Below are 21,215 nucleotides of genomic sequence, written 5' to 3' on the forward strand. Positions count from 1 at the left end.
ATTTTCCCATCAAAAAGCCATACAAGGTGCTTGAGAGATCACAGCAAACTTGAGAGTCACCGCTCGAGGGATGGAGGCCAAGCAACACGCATTTATAGTCCCATGTAGCAAGAACTAAAGTCAGCACTCACACACTCTGGGGGGAATCAGAGAAGACTTTCTGGTAGAAGTGATGTAGAACTTGAGCCCTAAATGATGAGTAAACAGAATCAGCCCTTAAGGCATTCGGATCTGGCTGAAAAGCCCATGAGAGTATTTCAGGCATGGAAAGACAAGACACTATGGCAAACAAACAAACAAACAAACTAAATGAAAGATCTCCGCGAGTGAGATCCCAGTGGAAAGAACAGGTCATCAAAGAAGGAGGTACCTTTCTCTGAAGGGAGGAGAGAACTTCCACTTTGACTATGACCTTGTCTAAATATAAGAGTTGGTGAACTCAAAAGGCTTCCATAGCTTTGGCAACTCATGACAAGAGCCTAGGGTGATTACTGACGCCATAAACAAGAGTGTCAATTTGTTAAGTCAACAACAGGAGTCACTGTGCACTTACTCCTCATGTAGGATCTCTGTCCTTAATGTGTTGTACATTGTGATTTAATGCTATAACTAGTACTCAAACAGTATTTTTCACTTTGTGTTTCTATGTGGGTGCAAACTGTTGAAATCTTTACTTAATATATACTAAACTGATCTTCTGTATATAAAGAGAATTGAAAATGAATCTTGATGTGAATGGAAGAGGAGAGGGAGCGGGAAAGGGGAGGGTTGTGGGTGGGAGGTAAGTTATGGGGGGAAAAGCCATTGTAATCCATAAGTTGTACTTTGGAAATTTATATGCATTAAATAAAAGTTAAAAAAAAAGAAAAAAGAAAAAAATGATGAGTAAAAAATGGAGAGGGAAGGCAGTTTCGGGAGGAAGGAGTTGTGTGTGCAGAGGTCCAGGCAACTCAAGGCCAGCTTGTTTGAGGAAGAGAAAAGCTAAGAGACGAAGATCCCGCAGGGTGACTTTTAAGCCACAGTAATGCAGTTGGACATTCTCCTGAGGACCAAAGGAGGCCTGAAGGGATTTGGACAGAGGATTAAGCTGCTCTGCAGCTGACAAAGATCGGCTCTGGGCCCTACAGAGATGGGAATGGGGTGGGGGTGCAGGTGGCAGCCAGAGAGACCAGACAGAAAGCGGCTCTAACAGTCCCGGTGTTGGTTCCGAAGCCTCGCTGTGCCCACCTGCAGAGGAGTCTCGGTCCTCCCGCGTGGAGCAGGTGGACTGAATCTGTCTGCCTCTGGCTCTCTGAGGTCCCCGAGGGAGGCGAGCACCCATCCTCCCACTTTCCTGGTTTCCAGACCACCGCTCTGCTCCGAAGCTTCCTCTCCCCCAGTCCTGATCATTAACGCAGCAGCCTGCAGCCCGATCAGCCGTACCTCAGCTTGGGCCCTTCCGCTCCCCTTGGCACACCCCTTTGATCTTCTTGTGACCTCCCCACGGCAGGGCAGGGATAAATCTGCTGGCTTCTTGGCTGGGGAGTCGGGCCTCGTTCCTGGCTCTGCCCACGACATCAGCTCAGCGGGACAGAGCCTGCGGCTTCACCTTAGCCTGGGGCAAGGCAGAGGAGCTGTGAAGGAGTTCTGGTGGTTGGAAACTCTTGCAGCAGATGCGAGAAAAGAAAGAGGAACCGATTCCAGTGCTCCAACAACAGTTTGCCTATCATGGTGGCCCTCAGCCCTGGCTGCACATAGAGTCACCATGAGGCCCTTTTTATTTAAGTGCTTGCTTCTCACCCCAAGAGATACTGATCTAATTGGCAATGCAAGAACTCAGGCCATGGTAGGGTGCTTTTTTTTTAAAAAAAATTATTTATTTTATTTGAAAGATGGAGTTACAGAGAGGGAAAGGCAGAGAAACAAAGACAGAGAGAGAGAGAGCGATCTTCCATCTGCTGGTTCACTCCCCAAATGGCTGTCACAGCCAGGGATGGGCCAGGCTGAAGCCAGGAGCTAGGAACTTCATCTGGGTCTCTCACATGGATGCAGGGGCCTAAAGACTTGGGCCATTTTCCGTTGCTGTCCCGGGCACACTAGCAAGGAACTGGATAGGAAGTGGAGTGGCCAGGACTCAAACCTGTTTCCATATGGGATGCCAGCCTTGCAGGCAGTGAGCGGCTTAACCTACCACGTCACAGTGCCAGCCCCCACCATAGTTTTAAAGCTGCCCAGGTGTTGCTAATGTGTAACCAGGATGGAGAAGCACAGCTCCATCAACATCAGAATTCAGAGAGAGGCCGACACGAGGAAAGGCATCCAAGCAGGAGCTTCAGCTCTGATCATTTTTTGCTGGTTTCACCTCTGACACATCAGGGCTTCTTGGAACCTCTTCAATTTCCTCCCATGTAAAATGAGGGGGTTAATAGGACTTACCCCTTAAGAGGGCCAACCACCACGCCATGCTTCTGCATTGCCTGGTTGCGTTACCATTGGAGCTCAAGTGTAAGTACCGACTGGTCATCTGTCTTATTTTTATGCTGTCATGTTGGGCACTGCCCTCTTCCACCAGTTCTTTCTTTCCCAGCATGCACATGTGATGAGATGATCAGATTTCTAACGCTCATCTGGAGGGGGGAGGTACTAAGCGAAGGGAAAAGGCATAGGCTTAAAACTCTTGGAAAATAATTAAACAGAACACGTTCATCTCCAGAGGCTTTCCACCAACCCCCATTTCCTCTCCTTGTGCTCGAAGGTTTATGGAAAGGATTTAGGCCAACGGAGGTATTTCAGTACCAAGCATGCAGCCCCATTGAGGATGGAGAGGGAATTCTGGGAATTTTCCCTTAACTAAGTAGTTTCAAATGAGAAAAGACTGCCCATGGCTTTCCTGCTAAGGATGTCCCATCAATTCCGAGTCACCTTCTGCTTTTCTTCCGGCTCCCTTGGGTGGATTTGATATGCAATAGACAGGCAGCTAGATGGGTCTGCCAAGCTGGAAGTCATAAGCACTCATGTAATTCTATCCTCCTACCTGTCAATCAAAGAGGCCCCTTTCCCGGGATATATCAGCTTCATCCGGGTCCTAAGGGAAACACCATGAAAATCTGGATATTGAGCTCTACATGGAGCTTGTGGAGGTGCTGTGTAATTCCCAGGTGGCGTGGCTCCTGCAGGCACCACCCCAACCTCATAAAAGAGTCTAACAATGAGGAGAGGGGCTCTCTTTCCCTCTCAACCGCTGTAGACCATGGCTGGAGGGACTGCCATGAGCTCTCTATCTCTCTCTTCCCTTCCCCCACTCCTTCTCCTTCCAGGAACTCATTAGACCTCTGCCTACTCATGATGGGCATTTCTCTGTGTGAGGCAACCCATGCTCTGTGTGTGTGTGTGTGTGTGCTCCCTTTCTCACCTTCCGAATACATGTTATCACTTTGTGCAGCTTATACATGTCAGCACTTAGCATGTTTGTCCTTGTGCATGAAGAGTCTGGCGTAAAAAAAGTTAATTCCCCCCTCGCCCACATCAGATTGAAGAGGGCTAATAATATCTAGCAGGGAAGGGGATGAGTGAGCCCTCTCCGTCACTGTTGGCTCTGCAAAGAACTCTGTCCCCTATTCCTAATCTCAAATGGCTCCTGCTGGGCACAGCAGAACTGTCAGTGGAAAAGAGAAAGGTTGAGCAAACTCATCCCCACTCAAGAAATATTACCTCAAAATACCCTCTTCGTAACAAAAATGGCAATGTGTCTCTCTCAACAGTTTGGGACTCTAAGGATTAGGCTACACCGCTCTGGGACTGCTGAAGCTAAGTGCTGGAGAGAGGCCCAGAGAACCAAGTGATGGCTGATGGGCAAAGCCCAAGCCTGCGTGTCAGGAGTAATGGAATTTCCAGCCCAAAGGACACCACCTTGCCTTTCCATAGAGGCTGGCTCTCCATGAAGATGGAAAGCCAATGACATTTTCAAATAGGCGCCCTAGAAGGATTAAACTAATGACGAACAGCAATTCAATTCCTGAAAGTACTGTTTCAAGAAGTACAATTATCCCAAAGAATTTCTAAAATGCTTTTATAGTACCTGGGAGTCCTGTGTGTTGAATCACTTAATAATTCAGCAAACATTGGCTGTTCTCATAAGCATCGGCTTCTCCTGTTTCACACCCATTCAGGGCAAGGGCAGACTGTCTGAATGGCACTCACTGATGGGTGATTGCACTGATCCTCACACAGGCAACCTTGTGTGCATGACCTGGGGCAAGTAGCTTCAAAGATTTAATTTAATTCACAGATTTGTGTGTGTGTGTGTCCTGATGAGTTGCATCTCCAGTTCACTATGCAAAGAAGCTTTTTAAACAAAACTTAAAACTACCATGACTTGGCATTAATTATTAATAATTATAAAATTATTATGACTTAAACATCAATTTTTATTGGTCCCATTAAACTTTATTTAACATTTATTAACATTTATCCTAAGGCAACCTGGCAACACAGTGAGTGAGATAAAACTTGTCCAGTGCTAAGCACACTGTCAGATATTTAGTAAGCAGACAAGAAATAATGATTCTCATTTTATCACAGGAAAGTTGTGATTTTCCCAAAAGACTAAAGCACCTTGGGAAAATTTTATTTTTTCCATAAGAGGAGGAGTAACAATGTGCTAACTTAATTGTCAGTATGCTTATTAAGGAATCATCATATCCCTGAACCTCAGGTTTAGCTATTCATTGACACAGTTGTTTTTGATTGGTTTAGCCCTTTCTTGAATGAATAATATCATCAGTAGCAACTATTACAACTATCACTATTACAAATATTAATATTCATAGTGATAATGCTAGGCATGCCATAATTATAGCTCCCATCTGTTGTTTCTGTTTGCCTAGGGCTCCACCCCCTTGGATCTGGTCTTGGTTGGGGTATCAAATGTTCACCTTCCCTTAGAGAGTGACTCAGAGATGGTGACTGGCAGCAGCACTTGAAGACACTGTCATTCTTTAAAAAAATTTATTTGACAGATAGACAGTGAGAGAGAGAGAGACAGAGAGAAAGGTCTTCCTTCTGTTGCTCCACTCCCCAAATGGCCACTGCGGCTGGAGCTATGCGGATCTGAAGCCAAGAGCCAGGTGCTTCCTCCTGGTCTCCCATGCAGGTGCAGGGGCCCAAGCACTTGGGCCATCCTCCACTGCACTCCTGGGCCACAGCAGAGAGCTGGACTGGAAGAGGAGCAACCGGGACTAGAACCCGGTGCCCATATGGGATGCTGGCGCCGCAGGCGGAGGATTAACCAAGTGAGCCATGGTGTCAGCCCCTGAGGACACTATCATTAGTTTCTGTGACTTGTCCTCCTGGGGCGTTCCTGTCCCCTGGTCCTTTCCAATGCTTGACCACTTAATGGATCCTTTGATTCTGTCAGCCATCTCATAGTCAACCACTAGATTTGCTTTTCCTTTTTTATAAGTTCGCCACAGGTGACTTGCTTTGCTTAGTAATCAGAGAATGCTTAGCAATCAAAGAGCCAAAAAGGTAAGTAGCATTAATAATAGTTGTATTGTCATCAGTGTTGAAGCTACACTAGTATTAGCTACTGTATGTGCTATGTAGACTCCATTTATTATGCTCTGGGGATATTTTAAGTATTATCTCATTGTATCTTCCTAAGAACTCTATTAGCAGCAGACATATACCCTTCTCTTCCCCTCACCTCTTGCCTGTTGAAGATGAAGAAACTGTGATTTAGAAAGATCAAACAACTCACTAGTGTTATAGTAAGCGATAGGAGGCTCAAGATTCAAAGCAGCATCTCCAACTGTGGCCCTCACACCCTCCCTCACCCAACCACCTTTCTTTCCAATGACTCCACGGTGGTGTGCCTGGCAGTGTGCTCATCACCATATGTCCATTGCCTCATCTAATTTGCATAAAAAGGATCACATTTCAGTAAGGGTTCTGAGGGCAGCACTACAGACGAGGAAACAGGGGCTCGGGTGGGTTAAACGCTCTGTGCAAGATTGCTCAGCTGCTAACATTCTGCCCTAAGCCGTCAGGCCCAGAAAGGTCGAGGCCTGTTGGGAGAAGGATGAAGAAAAAGGCTTTGGTCTGCCCAGGTAACAGAACAAAAGAAACTTTAAAAGAGGCTGAGAATTATTCTTCCTTTGGAGGGTTCCCAGGAGGTTTCAACAGAAAGAGAAAACTTCCCTATACAAAGATAACTTTGAAATACTCGTGTCTAGGCCCGTCCCTCCCCCCCCCCCCCCCCCCCCGTCGTCTTCTTCTTCTTTTTTTTTTTTTTTTTGAGAATTCCAGGCCTGGTTAGATCATGCTCTGGCCTTGAGCCGGCCAAGGGCCATCGTTTAAATCACTAGGCTCCTGATGACCTTACAAGAACATCTTAAAAGGATAAATCTATTTGTTTTACACTGAGATAATGGAAAATAAAGCTACCCGTGCTCCTCTCCGGGAGACCTTGCTTGCCAAGTTGGTTTTCATAACATACTTTTACAGTTGATTTATCCTCTCTGAAAAGTGAGACTTAAAAGACCAAAAAATAAAGAAGCACTTAGTAGTGTGCGTGCCAAAAATAAGCATGAAAGCCAAGAGTGCCGTCAGAGACCCTGTTACCAGAATGGGCAGGTTGATCCACTTCCAGCCCTGCGAACAAAGACCCCGAATTACACTGAACTGGGGAACCTTTCAGCGGCTGTATTTTGTGGTCTTTGTCAGAAAGCAAATGATTGGAAGGCAATTCGGTGGCTGCTGTTTGGCCTCCTCCACCGGCATTTACGACCCCCCACCCCCGAACTCCTAGGTCAAGTGGGATAGAAATTTGGAATTTGTACCCAGGAAGTAGATTGGGTTTGAGAGCTCTGGCAGGGATGAATTTTCAGAGGCTGCTGATGGAGGTGGGGTAGGGGGTAATCAAGAAGATGGCTGAGGAAGAAATGCTTTTTCTGTGCCTTTTTTTTTTTTTTTTTTTTACAGGCAGAGTGGACAGTGAGAGAGAGAGACAGAGAAAGGTCTTCCTTTGCCGTTGGTTCACCCTTCAATGGCCGCCATGGCTGGGGCACTGTGGCCGGCATACCGTGCTGATCCGAAGGCAGGAGCCAGGTGCTTCTCCTGGTCTCCCATGCGGGTGCAGGGCCCAAGCACTTGGGCCATCCTCCACTGCACTCCCGGGCCACAGTAGAGAGCTGGACAGGAAGAGGAGCAACCGGGACAGAATTCGGTGCCCCGACCGGGACTAGAACCCGGGGTGCTGGAGCTGCAGGCAGAGGATTAGCCTGTTGGGCTGCGGTGCCGACCCTGCTGGGCCTTTTAAAGCAGTTATTTCTGACAAGAACTACCTTTTCCACAAGTCTCAGGAGCGTGGAAGGAGGATATTGGAATTGACTTAATGTCTCTGTGCCTCATATCCTCATATCCTCCACCCTGCAGAATGGAGGCGATCTCTTTCCTAACTCGGCTGGATGGGAGCACAACTTCAGATGAAGCAGCCACAGTGCTTGGCACAGGGTAAGTGGCCAAGAACTGATATTCTACTATTATCGTTACGCTACTCCCAGCTGTGTCCAAGCTGAATCATCCCAGGGCTGCAGGCTACGGCTTGAATGTTGTTTGTCCCTGTCTTTGAGGCCCATGTGCTGGAAGCCTGATCCTCCAGGTGACAATGCTGAGGCGGTAGGACCTTTAAGAGGTGGGACTAGTGGGAGGTCCTTGAGTCACCCAGCAGCCATACCTTGGAGACGATTGAGGTATTTTTCATGGGACCGCTTGGTATTGCTCTCGTGATGATTACTGTAAAAGCCTGACCTACCTCTTTCTTTGGCTTCCTGTGTCAAGATGGGATCAGTCACTTGTACCTGCCTGAGCTCACACCCTTGCCATATGCCCTCACCAGAACTGAGCCATGTTCTTGAGCCTCCAAAACTGTGCTATTCCTTATAGTGACAAAAGCTGACTAATCCACCATGTATGGCCATGGGCCTGCCCTCAGGGGGCTTATAGCCTACCTGGATTATCTCCAAATCCCTTCCTGGGCTAACATTCTATTATCTGAGTCCATAAAACTGAAGCCCAAAATGATTAAGTGACTTGTTCAAAGTCACACGTTAGCAAATTTAATTCTGTTGCTATCTTTTATATCAGTTATCTGTTGCTGTGTGTAACATAACAAATTACTCTAAAATAGAGACACTTAAAGCAATAGACATAGGGTGGGCATTTGGCCTAGTAGTTAAGACACTTGTAAGGATACCCACTTCCCATACTGAATATCCGGGTTCAATTCCTAGCTCGGACTCCAAGTTTATGCTGATAAAGGCCCTAAGAGGCAACATGTGATGGCTTGAGTAATGGAGTCCCTGGCACCCCAGGGAGACCTGAATTGAATTCCCAGCTCCTGGCTGCAGCCTGGGCTCTTGTGGGCGGGCTTTTCACCTGTGAACCAGCAACAGGAGGTCTCTTTATCAGTCTGTTGGAATGTCTGTCTCTCTGCCTCTCAAAAACAAACAAACAAGCAAAACCTCAAAAGCCAAGGAGCATGGATCATCTCCCATGGATTCTGGGGGTGTCAGGTTTCGGGGATCTAGAAGCGGCTCACATTTGCGGTTCTGGCTCAGAGTCTCCCATGAGGTTGCAGTCAAGTTGTCAGCCGGGGCTGTGGTTTCTGGAGGATTGACTGTGGCTGGAACACCCATTTCCAAGAAGACTCCGACGAGTAGCAAAATATGTCACCCCAAAATATGCTGTTTTGGCGTGGGGATTATTTTGAGCCGGCAACAAATGAGAAGAAGCAGAAACAAGAAGAGCTCTCTGTCCACCCCCTCTTCGCTTAACAACAGGATGTAAATGTGCAAGTGTCTCCCCTCTCCTTTTTACCTAGAAGGACAGAAGTTAATCTCTGGAGACAATTCTGCACTCCTAGTAGCCTGAGGAATGAAGTTCCCCCAGAGGAATCTGTATAACGAAACAAACCTTATTAATTAGCTTTCCATTGGTTCCTCCATATATTTGCCATCCCATCCCCTGTTGACCCTACGACTTAGCTTTGTCACGGCTCTCCACATGCATTGTTCTTTCGTGAAAAATGCGATGTAAGCCCAAACTCTAACCACCCTTTGGAGTTACTCATCCCTGGGTGCTCCCGTGAGTATGCGTCACGCACAGCATAGTAAACTTGTTTGTTTTCCTCTGCTTAATCTGCGTTTTATCAGTCGAATTTGCAGGGCCTCAGCCATGACCTCGGCATGGGTCGAGGGAGACAGCTCTTCTCCCCTCTGGCTATTCTCAGGGTTGCTGTCTGGGGCTTTGGGGTCTTGCCCATGAGCCTCTCTACTGGGTTGCTTGGGGCCTGGAGTGTGTGATCCAAGACAGCGCCGATGGAGGCTGCAGCGTCTTTCAGGACCTGCTCTCAGATGGCTGTGCAGTCACATCTGTGTCCTGTCATGGGTCATGCCGTCGACAGGGACCCTGCACGTTTACCACTGCCAGTAGTCAGAGGTCATCGGACACCTTCTCGGAGGCTGATGATCAGGACTTCTTAAGCTAAAGACCACGTTCTTAGCGTGCCCACAGAGAGCTGCTCCCCCAGCAGCCTCCACTCCAGCAGTTCTCCTTCTTGTGCTCTGGGCATTTTTTCAATTCCTCACACACACCATGTTCCCTCGCAGCCGCGTTTGCGAGTGATTTGCCACTTTGCCATGGATGCTTCCTCTCCTGAAACATGAATGCATCACTCTGTTAATCTCCTACACTCCTCTTCATCCTTTAAAGCTCAGCGCCACCCACACTTCCTCCAGGAAGCCTTCCAAGATCCCCTGGACTAAGTCTCATCTTCTGATCACATGCACCATATTGGCAATAATCAAGTTATTGATTATTGCATAGCTATCTCCTTCACAGAAATGCACTTTTCACTTGTTCTTTCTGGGCCACCTGCAGGGGGAAGAGATAATAAAGTCAGGTTCACATTTAGGCTCCTTCCCTGAGAATCCTGGGTCCAGACTCTTAATAACCATTTTGAAATCCTCATTCCTAAAGAAAATAGCTATTCCTGTGCCTTGTTCTTATGTAAGGCTCTTCTCGTTAGCTCTAAACATAGGACCACGCAGATTTTCCACACTGAACCTCTAGACTCTTTCGGCTTCCAGGGCCCCGACATTGATCACCAGAAAGCACTTTTTGCACATTTTCTCTCATTCCCTGGCCCATATGATTATTCTTTGCCAGAAGTACAGTGTTAAAGTCACCAGCAACACTATTTGTCAGGGCTTTCTTTGGAGGTTGAGTCCTGATTCTAGAAAACACTGTGGGGAAGTGTTGGAGAAGAGAATTCCTCGTTTCTCTTGGTGGTGTGGCTTGGCATACTGAGCGAGCTGCTTGGAAGGGCTTAATCCAGTCTTCTGTCGGTCAACACACACACACACATGCATGTGCACAACACACTCCACTTGCATTTGCTATGATGACGTAAGTCATAGACTTGCGTATCCACGTAAGTGTATCCCTATTGCACATGCATGTGTGTGTGTGTGTGTGTGTTGGGACGATAAGGTCTCAGCTGCAATGGACTTCATGGCAGTGGGAGTGGTGAGAGATCACCAGGAGGTGATTTGTGGGAAGGCGGTCCTACCCCTAACTGAGAGGAATGATGGGATGGAGCAGCCCATGGGATCCACCACAGCCGGCTTTTGAGTCCTGCAGAAAGGGCACCCTGAGGGTGAGAAGGAGAAACCCTTTGTGTGATGGACTCAGTGCAGAGCCTTTTGGAGGCCTGGGGGACCGCACATTCCGCTGAATGCGGAGGAGCGGCGGTCTCTGAATGGCCCAGCACATCCTGCTGGCACCTAGGGACCCAGCCGGGATGGGAGCAGCAGCAGGCAGCCCCTTCATGGGAGACCTTGGCACTGCGGCAGAGTGGCATCAGCAGCAGCTGGGAGGCACACACTGGGAGCTCCCCAAGGGGCTTTAGATGCAGGCGACGCAGGCAGGGTGGGAGGGAGACGAGAACGAGCCAGGGGCTGCCGCTGGATGCCTGGGGTCTGTGGTGAGTGACCGGTGTGTGCACACCAAGAGACACCCCCAGGGGATGCCAGGAAAGCAAGAGACTCCCTGGGCACTGATGTTCTCCACTGTCCTGTAGGAGAAAAGCCAGTGAAGGGCGGGGAAGGCTGTGCCAGGCTGTGACGTGTTCTTACCCATAGATGGGAGAGACCCGAGAAACTCAAGCGCCCATGTAGATAAACGCATTGAAGAGATCACGCGGTCTGTCGCTGGGCTTGCCAGTGGAGGAAGCTGAAGCCCCAGGTGAAGGGCTGGTTTTCCCAGGGCAGAGGGCAGAAACGGGTATCGGTTGTAGCCTTGCTTCTAAGAGAGTTTGTGGAACTCCATAGATCGCCAGTATTTCCCGAGCACCACTTGCACTTGGAGGGGTGGGCTGATGCGTAGACAACGGCAGGCTACCGGGTTGGCTGACTCCAGATGTTGTGACAATGAGGGCAGAAGAAAGCCAGCCTGCCCGAGTTGTGTCCCTTGATGGCACAACTGGGTTCAGGGCCATCCTCCATAGTGGTTGTTCTGTTGGTCCAGAGCTGTGAACTCAGCAAAGAGGAACAAGTGCCCTGACAAAGACGTACAGTTCCTGAGGGACAGGGCTTCCCAAGCAGGCATGGAAGAGGGAGTGGAGACAGGGGGCTGAAGTCCGTAGCCCTGGCAGAGTGGGCAGCTGCCATGAGTGACAGCAGAGCTGCCTGAGCCTGGGAGGGGCAGCCCCAGACCACCTGGCAAGGGTAACAGATGCTAAAATGGGGAAGAAGTGCAAGTAGAGGTCACGGACAAAACACCACTTCCTGATTTTACTTGGAGGCCTCCAGCCTGGCTCCCTGGCTTCCTCCAGGCAGGACTCCATGGTTTCAGGTGGTCTGAGGTGCATCGGCCATGTGTCCTAACATCTCCTATCTCTGTTTGAGTGATGTTCCAGCCTGATCCACATTTAGGTTCTTGGGTCTTCCCTGCAATTATGGAATGGGGTTAAGGACAGGAGGGGGAAACAAAAGGGAAAGAAAGGAAGAAGAGAGAATGCAGGAGGGGAGAAGGGGGGGGAGGAGGAAAGAGAGACAAACATATGGAAGAGAATGAGAAACACACGTGCACATACACAGAGAGACACACAAGAAGAAAGAACAGACAAGGGCAGCAAATTGCTTCCAGGGTGTAAGGGACTGAAACGCCCACTTTCTAGACCTTCGGAGACCACTGTTCAACAGCATCCAGCTGCCTGGAAGGTGGACCTCTCACCTGACTCCCACGAGAGCTCCTTGCCTCTGGAAAGCGGCATGATTTACGAGTCCCTCTGGGCTCCCGGCCAGACGGCCACTCCCACCCACCACATACAGGCTGACCCTGCAGTGCCCTCCTCCGTGCACGTGGTCCAGCAGGTGGATTTGAATTTCTAATGAGGGCAGGCACCTGTGCTTCCCTGAAGCACTTGCCATGATGATGGAGAACAGACCCAGACTCTGTCCAAGAGGAAGCGCCTAGCAGAGGAAATACACAAGACAGACTTGTGGGAGGCATGCAATATGGGAACGTGAGGACGCTGCTCCGGGTCGTGAACTGTTTACTTTCCCTCGGCTGCATTTTACTGCCCAGAAACAGAAGGGGAAGCGTACACCGGGAATGAGATCAGATTTTCCAATGAAACATGATAAGAGAAAGAGTCCAGAGCCAAGTCACAGGTAAAAGGGCCCAGTCCACCAGAGAGACATTGGCCAGGGGCTGGGTGTCAACACAGCCCCAGTCCAGTCTAACTTATGGCTGTCCTGAGGCTCTCGGGGGCCCACTGTGAGGGACACGGGCTGAAGGAGGCTTGCAGAGCCCAAGGGAAGCACGCGTGGATGTGGATTTATGGGGGCCCTTGTCATATCCCTCCTGCCTTCTAATTTCTTTGGAGAGCAGCACACTTCCCCTGATAACAATTCTACTGTAGCTCTCATGGAGACTCAAGACGGAAAGTTTAAGGTTCATGGTCAAGCCAGCGGTACAGGGGGAAGAGACAAGACTTTGCTGCAAATCCTAAATCTCAAGAGGCAACACGATTCATGCTACTCGTCTTGAAGGTGCCTGTCAGAGAGTAACCCCTTCCTTCCCAGGGAGCCCTCCTCGAGAGACTGCCTAGTCAAGTCAGGCCAAGTGCATGGATGCCAGCTTCCAAGGCACAGCCATCTCTCGATGCTGCTTAAAGGAAATATTGTTGCCTGCTAAATATCTCCATGCCTCTCCCTTATAGCCTGTTGAAAGAACTTTCTCTTCAATCACTATCCAGCCTCTAACCCAGAAGGAGGTAACTTCTGCTCCTTTAGATCCAAACTGCTCAAACTTTAGCCAGTAGACCAGCATCATTGGCATTACTTGAGACCTTGTAAGGAATCTGGTCCTTGTCTCAGTCCCATTAGGTCAAAGTCGTGTCTTATCAGGAGCTCAACAAGGGCCCTGTTGCCTTCAGGTTGGATGTTCAGAGGTTACAGTAGTCAGACTGGCCATGGGCAGAGGCTGCTGTGCCATGGGTAACTTTATCTCAGCTACCTTGACCATTGCATTCATGGCCATCATGCCAGCTTTGGGTGGCTGATGATAAACATGCACTAACGTCAACTCAGTTGTTCAATGTCTCATCCAGCGTGGATGCTCTCTTGTCCACCTGTAGCACACTTTCTGGTTACACTTGCTGCCTACCCCCATACACCTATCAACATGCTTCTACTCTACACCTTGCCTGCAATTGTTTGGTCCATTTCATTTCAGGATCATGAGCAGCCAGCAAAGTCCTTCACTGGCTTCTTTGAATCGACTCATATTCCCACAAGGCAGATGACCCAGGGGCACCACTCAAAGCTCTAATCGTTGGAAAGATGAACCCTTAACAGTGTCTTCCAAGTCCACTCCTGGATGTGGCCGGGATGCATCTCAGCCTACACTCACATACCACGCTGTTTCATCCACAAAGCAACCTGCATGGGAATCCCCCTAACCACAGGGCCATATGTGCAAGGTGAGAGGGGCCTGGAACATCACAGAGGACGGCACGGGAGGCTGGAGTTTCTGCTCACACTGTGCCCTCTGGCCGTGCTTGGCCTCAGTTTCGGATGGACTGTTCCCATCTTTGGAAGGACTACTGAGGGCCTATGCATCTTTGGCACTCAGAGGGTCTGCTGGGTCTCAGCTTTTAAGGGGAAGTTCCATATTCCTGGTCATTTGATTCTTCAGAGCCAAGTGTTCTGTGTGTTCACCGGAGTACAACAACACTTCAGGGTTTGTTCCTTGGAAAGCATTTAACCGTGTGCTGCAGATGGCATGACTTTGGTCCGGAAACTCTGGGCTCTGTGTTGCTTCTGGGGGTTGGCATAAGATCCATATCACATCTTTCCCCATCACTGACACCTCCAATCCCAGGTGGTCTGTCTGCCGGAGCTTATGCTCCAAGTGGCAGAGCTGCCTGAACTGGAGTCTGGATTTGCTGCAGATGCTTTTCTTATACCAGGCGCCGAGCAAAGTTGGCTACCTTCCAGGGCTTCCAGGGTATGGGCTGGAGAAACATGACTGGCCAGAGAATATGCTGCCTACAGAACTCAACCCAAAGGGCCTGACAGACATGGAACATCAGTCTTTGAGGCAGGGGATGTAGGAGGCACTGATTTAATGTTTACTTTCAACAGGCTCTCTCAGCATGCCCCTCCTCAGTGGATCCATAATCATCTTATCCACGTGCCTTGTTCTGTAGCCTCAGAGGGTTTCTCTCTCCCCATCTGGTATGAGTTGCTTTACCAAGATCTCCAGTGTGCTGGCCACCTCTGCTTCTTCCTGCTTTGTCATGAATGGGGTGGATCAGTGTGATATTTGAAAGGATGTCCACATGGTCTAGGTTTCTTTGGACTCTGTTGTGACAAGAACACAGGACATAGACCTAGGACAGTTCAGGGCATGTATGTTATTGGCCATTGCACACAAGCATAAATTATTTTTGATTCTTATTTTTTTAAAAAAGACTTATTTTGAGGCCAGTGCTCTGGCACAGTAGGTTAATACTTTGCCTGTATCCCATATGGGCTCTGGTTCTAATCCTGGCTGCTTCTCTTCCAATCCAGCTCTCTGCTATGGTGCGAGAAAACAGTGGAAGATGTTCCAAGTACTTGGGAACCTGTACCTGCATGGGAGACCCAGAAGTTCCTGGCTCCTGGCTTTGGATTGGCTCAGCTCCAACCCTTGAGGTCATTTGGGGAGTGAACCAGCAGATGGAAGACCTTTCTCTCTGTCTCTCCCTCTCACTGTCTGTAACTCTAACACTCAAATAAATAAAATCTTTTTAAAAAAAGATTCATTTTACTTATTTGAAATGCAGAGTTACAGATATATATATATATATATATATATATATATATATATATATATATATATATATATATCTTTCATCTGCTGGTTCACTTCCCAAATGGTCAAAATGGCCAGGGTTGGGCCAGACTGAAGCCAAGAGCTAGGAGATTCTTCCCTGTCTCCCACATGGCTGCAAGGTTCCAAGGACTTGGACCATCTTCCATTGCTTTACCAGGCACATTATCAGGGAGCTGGATTGGAAATAGAGCAGCCAGAACTTGAACAGAGGCCATAAGGGATGCTGCCATTGCAGGAATGGCTTTACCAGCTATACCATGATGCGGCCCCATGATTCTTATTCTTAACAGATGCATACCACATGCCTTCTGTAGGCAGCCATAATAGAAACTACTGCTTGGTTGAGTACGTGGTAGTCTACGGTCATACACACTGCAGGGTCAGACTGGTAACTGAACCGAGATAGGGAGAGACGGAAAAGATGACCAGCACTGCCTCACTAGATCCTCCAACTCCACCAGCCCCCTGGAATGTGAATTGGTTTTCATTCACTGTCTTGCAGGGGTTGGGGGTGGGGATGACAGTTTCAGAGGCTTTTACCCTGAACCTTCATTGACTGGGCTGCCTGGGAAGAAGGCAGATTTGACTCAAATCCAGGTCATTTTTGGATAGACTTCACATATCCTGAAATTTGCTAGCAAAAATTGATATAGTTGTATATTTCTCTAGGATCTATAGTTTTCTATTGAATTCTCAAAGGAGTCTCTGATGCCTGAAAAGCAATACGCCAATGATATAAAGCTTCACTAGATTGTCCTAATGATTTTCCCTGATCCTCTTCATATTCTGTCTTGTTTAAAGAGTTGTTTAGGTGCAATAGTAATTTAGAAGTTCATGGAAAATTTGTATTATGAAGAAACTTCACATGCATTTCAAAAATTTTTTTGCATAAAATTAAAAATATCTTTTAATTCCATTTCCCACTAACTTGAGAAGTATCTTAATTCTTTTGGACCAATGACATTTGCCTTCTTTGTTATCCTAAAACTCAATAAATGCATACCCAGCTCAGGGCCTTTGTATTAGCTTCTCATAGGTGCTCACATGGCTGTTTTATTTGGTGTTGTTTTCTTAATCTCAGATTCCCATTTAAGTAGTCCCTACTCAGAGAGGCCTATTCTGATTCTACAAACCACAATAATGAGTCACTTTGTAGCATAGTCCCATTTCATTTCTTTTCAAGTAATACATCAAAGTTAGTTTTAAAGTTTTTAATTAATTTATTGAAAAGGTAGGATGACATAGAGGGAAGGAAGGCAGGATGACATAGAGGGAAGGGGAGAGACATGGAGAGATACACATCTTCCATCTGCTGATCCAGTCTCCAAATGCCTGCAGCAGCCAGGGCTGGGCTAAGACAGACAGGAGAGTGGAACTCTGGGTCTCCCATGTGTGGCAGGGGCTCAAGTACTTGGGTCATCTGCTGCTGCTTCCCAGCATTAGCAGGAAGCTAATTAGCATTAATTAGCATTAGCAGGAAGTTCAGGGGGTACTCAGTCTCAGGCATTCTGATATGGGAATTCCAAGTGGAGGCTTAATCCACTGTACAACAAGACTCCCCCATCTCTGTTTCTAACACAATACTCTCACCATCTTGTCTTCCTTATTTATTAGATAAGGAAGCATCATTGTCCAGTACTATGTAAAGTCCATGAAATAGGAACCCTCTGTCTTGCTCATCGCACTGTTCCTACTGCCTAGAATGGTGCCTGACACACAGACGCTCAAAATGTTTTCTTCAACAAAATAATTTTTTAAGACATTCTTGGCTTCTCCACACATTAGGAAATATTTCCCACATGCCCCCTCTTATGTCATCCTTACAGCACTATAAGATATAAATAACTCCAACATGCAAAATAGTCCAGACACCTACGTATTTGACTCCAAGATGAATGAGATGTTAACATTTTGCTTCCATTACTTCCGACATCACCTTTTCTCTTCCATATTTTACCTGAGATGTCCTAGCTTCTTTTCAGTGGGAATTGCTGCCTTGAGGTTAAAGAGTTATTTCTTTTATGTGTTTTCATAGTTGAATGAGATGTTTGCATTCGCATAGAATATATCCTAATTTTTCTATGTTTGGAGTTGGTGGGTAAATGCTTGCATGCTGTTTGTATCTATTTGTATCTTCTGGTCGTTTGTGTGGAGGTATTTAACATTGCTCTCCAGCCGCAGAATTGAACAGCTCTGCAGCCACCCCACTGGGGACTTACTGTCACGGGAGATAATAAAGCTGCTCATTATGTGAGCCACATGAGTTGGGCTGTTGTTCTGAGCAGCTGGAAGCCTGCTAACTGAGTCTCCCTCTTCGGCATTTCTCACCGTGGAGTCCCTGAGCTGCGGACGGGCTTCCCAGTCCCATTTGGCTGCAGGTTTCCTGGGGTGTAGGCAGTTTTAGTTTCTTCTCCAACTCATATTTGCTTTTGCATTTGTCATTTATTATCATGTGCTATGGTCTGAGGGTTTGCGGACCTCTCACATTTTTGTTGAAACAACACAAAGTGATGGTGTTAGGAGATGGGGCTTTGGGGAGGTGATTAGGCTGGGAGAGTGGAGCTCTTGTGAATTCAGGATTAGTTCCATTATAAAGGGCTGTCTCAATGTGCTTGGGTTGCTATATCAAAAATGCCAGCGACGGGGTAACTTATAAACAATCAGTGGGAAGTCCAAGATGGAGGGAGAAGCAGATTCCGTGTCCGGAGGGTGCCTTCTGGCTGTGCCCTCACGTGATGCCCTCGGGGCTCCTTGGTAAGGGCCTGAATCTCGCTCATGGGGGCTCTGCCCTCATGATCCACCCATCCTCAAAAGGTTCCACAGCTTAACATCAGCACATTGGAGATTGGGTTTCAATACATGGATTTTGTTTCTGCGGGGGTGGGGGTGGACGCAGTGGGCACAGACATTCAGAGCACAGCAGGGACCTGCAGGGATCAGAGTTTCTTCCCTTCGACCACATGATCACGCAGCCAGAAGTCGCCATCCTGATCCAGGAAGTGATCAACTCAGCGGAAATGGAACCTGCTGGCCCCTTGATCCCAGCCTTCCCAGTCTGCGGAACTGTGAGTGTATTTCTGGTGTTTAGAAGCCACCCAGTTTATGGTCTGTTGCTATGGCAGTGCAAGTACACTAAGACTCTGTGTCAGGAATTCGGCACCTTAGAGCAACATGGTTTGTTATTATCTCCCCCGGTTTCGGAGAGGCGGGAATCTGAGAGCACCTTAGCAGGCTGGTCCGCAGGTTAGGGTTCCCTAGGGCTGTAGTGATCTCCAGGGCTGCAGCATCGGCTCCGAGCTGATTTACACAGCTGTTGTCAGGAAGCTTCAGCTCCTCTCCATAGGGCTTTGGTAAAGAGACAGGGAGAGAGAAGGGGGTGGTCGGGGCCAGGGGAGGGGGAGAGAGAGAGAGAGAGATAGCTTCCATTTATGGTTCACTCCCCAAATGGTGCAACAGCCAAAGCTGGGCCAGGCCAAAGCCAGGAGCCAGGAGCTTCATCCAGGTTTCCCACATGGGTGCAGGGGCCCACACATCTGCTGCCTCTTCCAGGCCATTAGCAGGGAGCTGGATAGGAAGCAGAGCAGCTGGGACTCGAACCAGCATCCGTATGCTATGCCGGCATCTCTGGTGGCAGCTTTACCTGCTCCTCCACAACTCGGGTCCTGAGAGTCACCTTGACTGCTGCCCCACTGTTACCTTCCACATGCCATCAATCATAGAGCCATCTTTAAACTTCAAACAGCCACTGTCTGCCCTCTGATTGCTTCCTGCTGCTCTTCTACAATTCTTTGTTTTCAAGACCTACCTCCATCTAGATGGTCCCTTCTGTCCTCTACTCTCTCTACCCTCCTTTTTTTTTTTAGGTCTCAAGTTCAATGTCACTTCCTCAAGGAAGTTTTTCTGATCCAGACAAGATTGAGCCCCCCCTTACTAGCTTCCAGAACATTCTGTTTTTGCTAGTCCTGCCCATCACATTTGCTCAATGTCTCATTGCTCTCTGGTGTGAGAGTCCATACATGGGGGACCACACAAGTTTTATACATAGCCATACTCCTAGGACTTGAAATGACACATGTCAAAAGCATTAAATAAACTGAGTTCACGAAGTGAATGAATGATGTTTACCTAACAAGAATCTGAAATTTCTCTTCTATTTCTTTTCACAGAAGGAGACGGCTTGTTTTATACACAAGCCAGTGACTAATGTGGCAAGATTGAAGCAGACATTTAATGCAAGGACCCTCCAGGGGATTCTTCTGGGTCCTGGGCTGGTTCCAATTAGAACAGGCCTCTGAGTTTTACCTGCAAGCAAACAGACACACCGCCTGTAGACCTCCAAGTGGAAGCACACAAGTATAATGCAATATATTTTTCAGACATGCTTTTTCTGCCAATCAATATAGCAAACTAAGTTACATTATGCACCTGAGGAAAACAGCACTGATTTTAGTTTAATTTTAGTTGATTACCTGAAGGCAGGATTTTTTGAAAACTGCAAGGTAGGGTGTTCACAGGCAGTTGCAGTAATAGTCAACACTGACTGCTGTTATGTACACCAGCCTCACTTGAATCTTCTCACCAAAATTATAAGGTAATCACTACCTCCTCTTTAGAGATGAGGAAACTGGGACCAATGAACTTGCACAACTTGACCTGAGGGGCCAGTGACATTGCACAAGTTCCATGTCCAGTAGGAGCCTTGATCCTTACTGGGGTCTGTTGACTGTAGCACCTTTCTTGTGCCACTGTACCCTGTTCCCTTGTCTTACTCTTTTTGTTTTGTTTTGTTTCCTTCCCTACCTTTTAACTCTTGAGCTAATCACCCAGACTGTGGTCAACATTTTGTGAGTGTCTTTTGTAAAGCTTGACAATTCAGTTGCCTGGCAGACAACTTTTTTACACAAAAACTTGAAGCTTCTAAACATACATATGGAAGTCAAGAGCAGGTTTCCCTGAGTGATTCAGGAGCATTTGCCTATGGAGCAGGGAAGCTTGCTGGCTCTCAGCAATTTGCATGAAGAATGACATAGAGCAGAAAGAATGTGGCCAGAGAAAGACCCACAGACGCACCTACCCCCTTGCCCGGCTCCCTGTCGAAAGGCAGTGGAGCTGAGCCAGACCTGGAGGCAGAACACGACTGCTTGGTGTGTAGGTGAACAGCCGGGATTCATTAGGGCTAGCGACGTTCGTGGTGGGGCCAGTTACAGCAGGCTCCAATGGAAGGGCCCTTTGTCTTTCCCACAGGCTACCCTTCTCCATCTCTGGCCCTGCTTGACTTGAACTTTGTGTTTTGTGCAACTGCTGAAAACCAAGCTTAATTACCAGAGGTCTGGGATGCCTCTCTGGGTTTTCAGACCAGTTTCCCTCCAGCCTTCTTTCCTTTGATTTCCTGAGTGTGTGGTTGTGCTCAACTGCTGATCTGCATGAGTTACAGTCTGGAGATGTAGGAGCTGTTGGCACTCACAAGCCATCTCTACTGTGCCTCCCTGGTGGCACTGAAAAGGTACAGGTTTTGTTAGTGACTCATTCTTTCCTGTGAAAATTAGTGGGTATTAGGACTTGCAATTAAATGGGTGGCCTGACTCCATCGACCACAGCCAGTTGTTGATTTTTGATTGTAAGTACATAATTCTTAATTCCAGGAATCACTCCCCACTTCTCCGCATGCCCCTTTGCCTTCTTCACCCACAGTCTCCCTTGTGATTTAGTTTTTCCCTGATATGTTTGCAATAAGTATGAGTAAGAGGGGGAGATAAGCTGAACAGAAATAGCGAACGTCGGAGGAGGCACGT

This window comes from Lepus europaeus, chromosome 7, assembly GCF_033115175.1.
Source record: "Lepus europaeus isolate LE1 chromosome 7, mLepTim1.pri, whole genome shotgun sequence".
Classification (NCBI taxonomy): domain Eukaryota; kingdom Metazoa; phylum Chordata; class Mammalia; order Lagomorpha; family Leporidae; genus Lepus; species Lepus europaeus.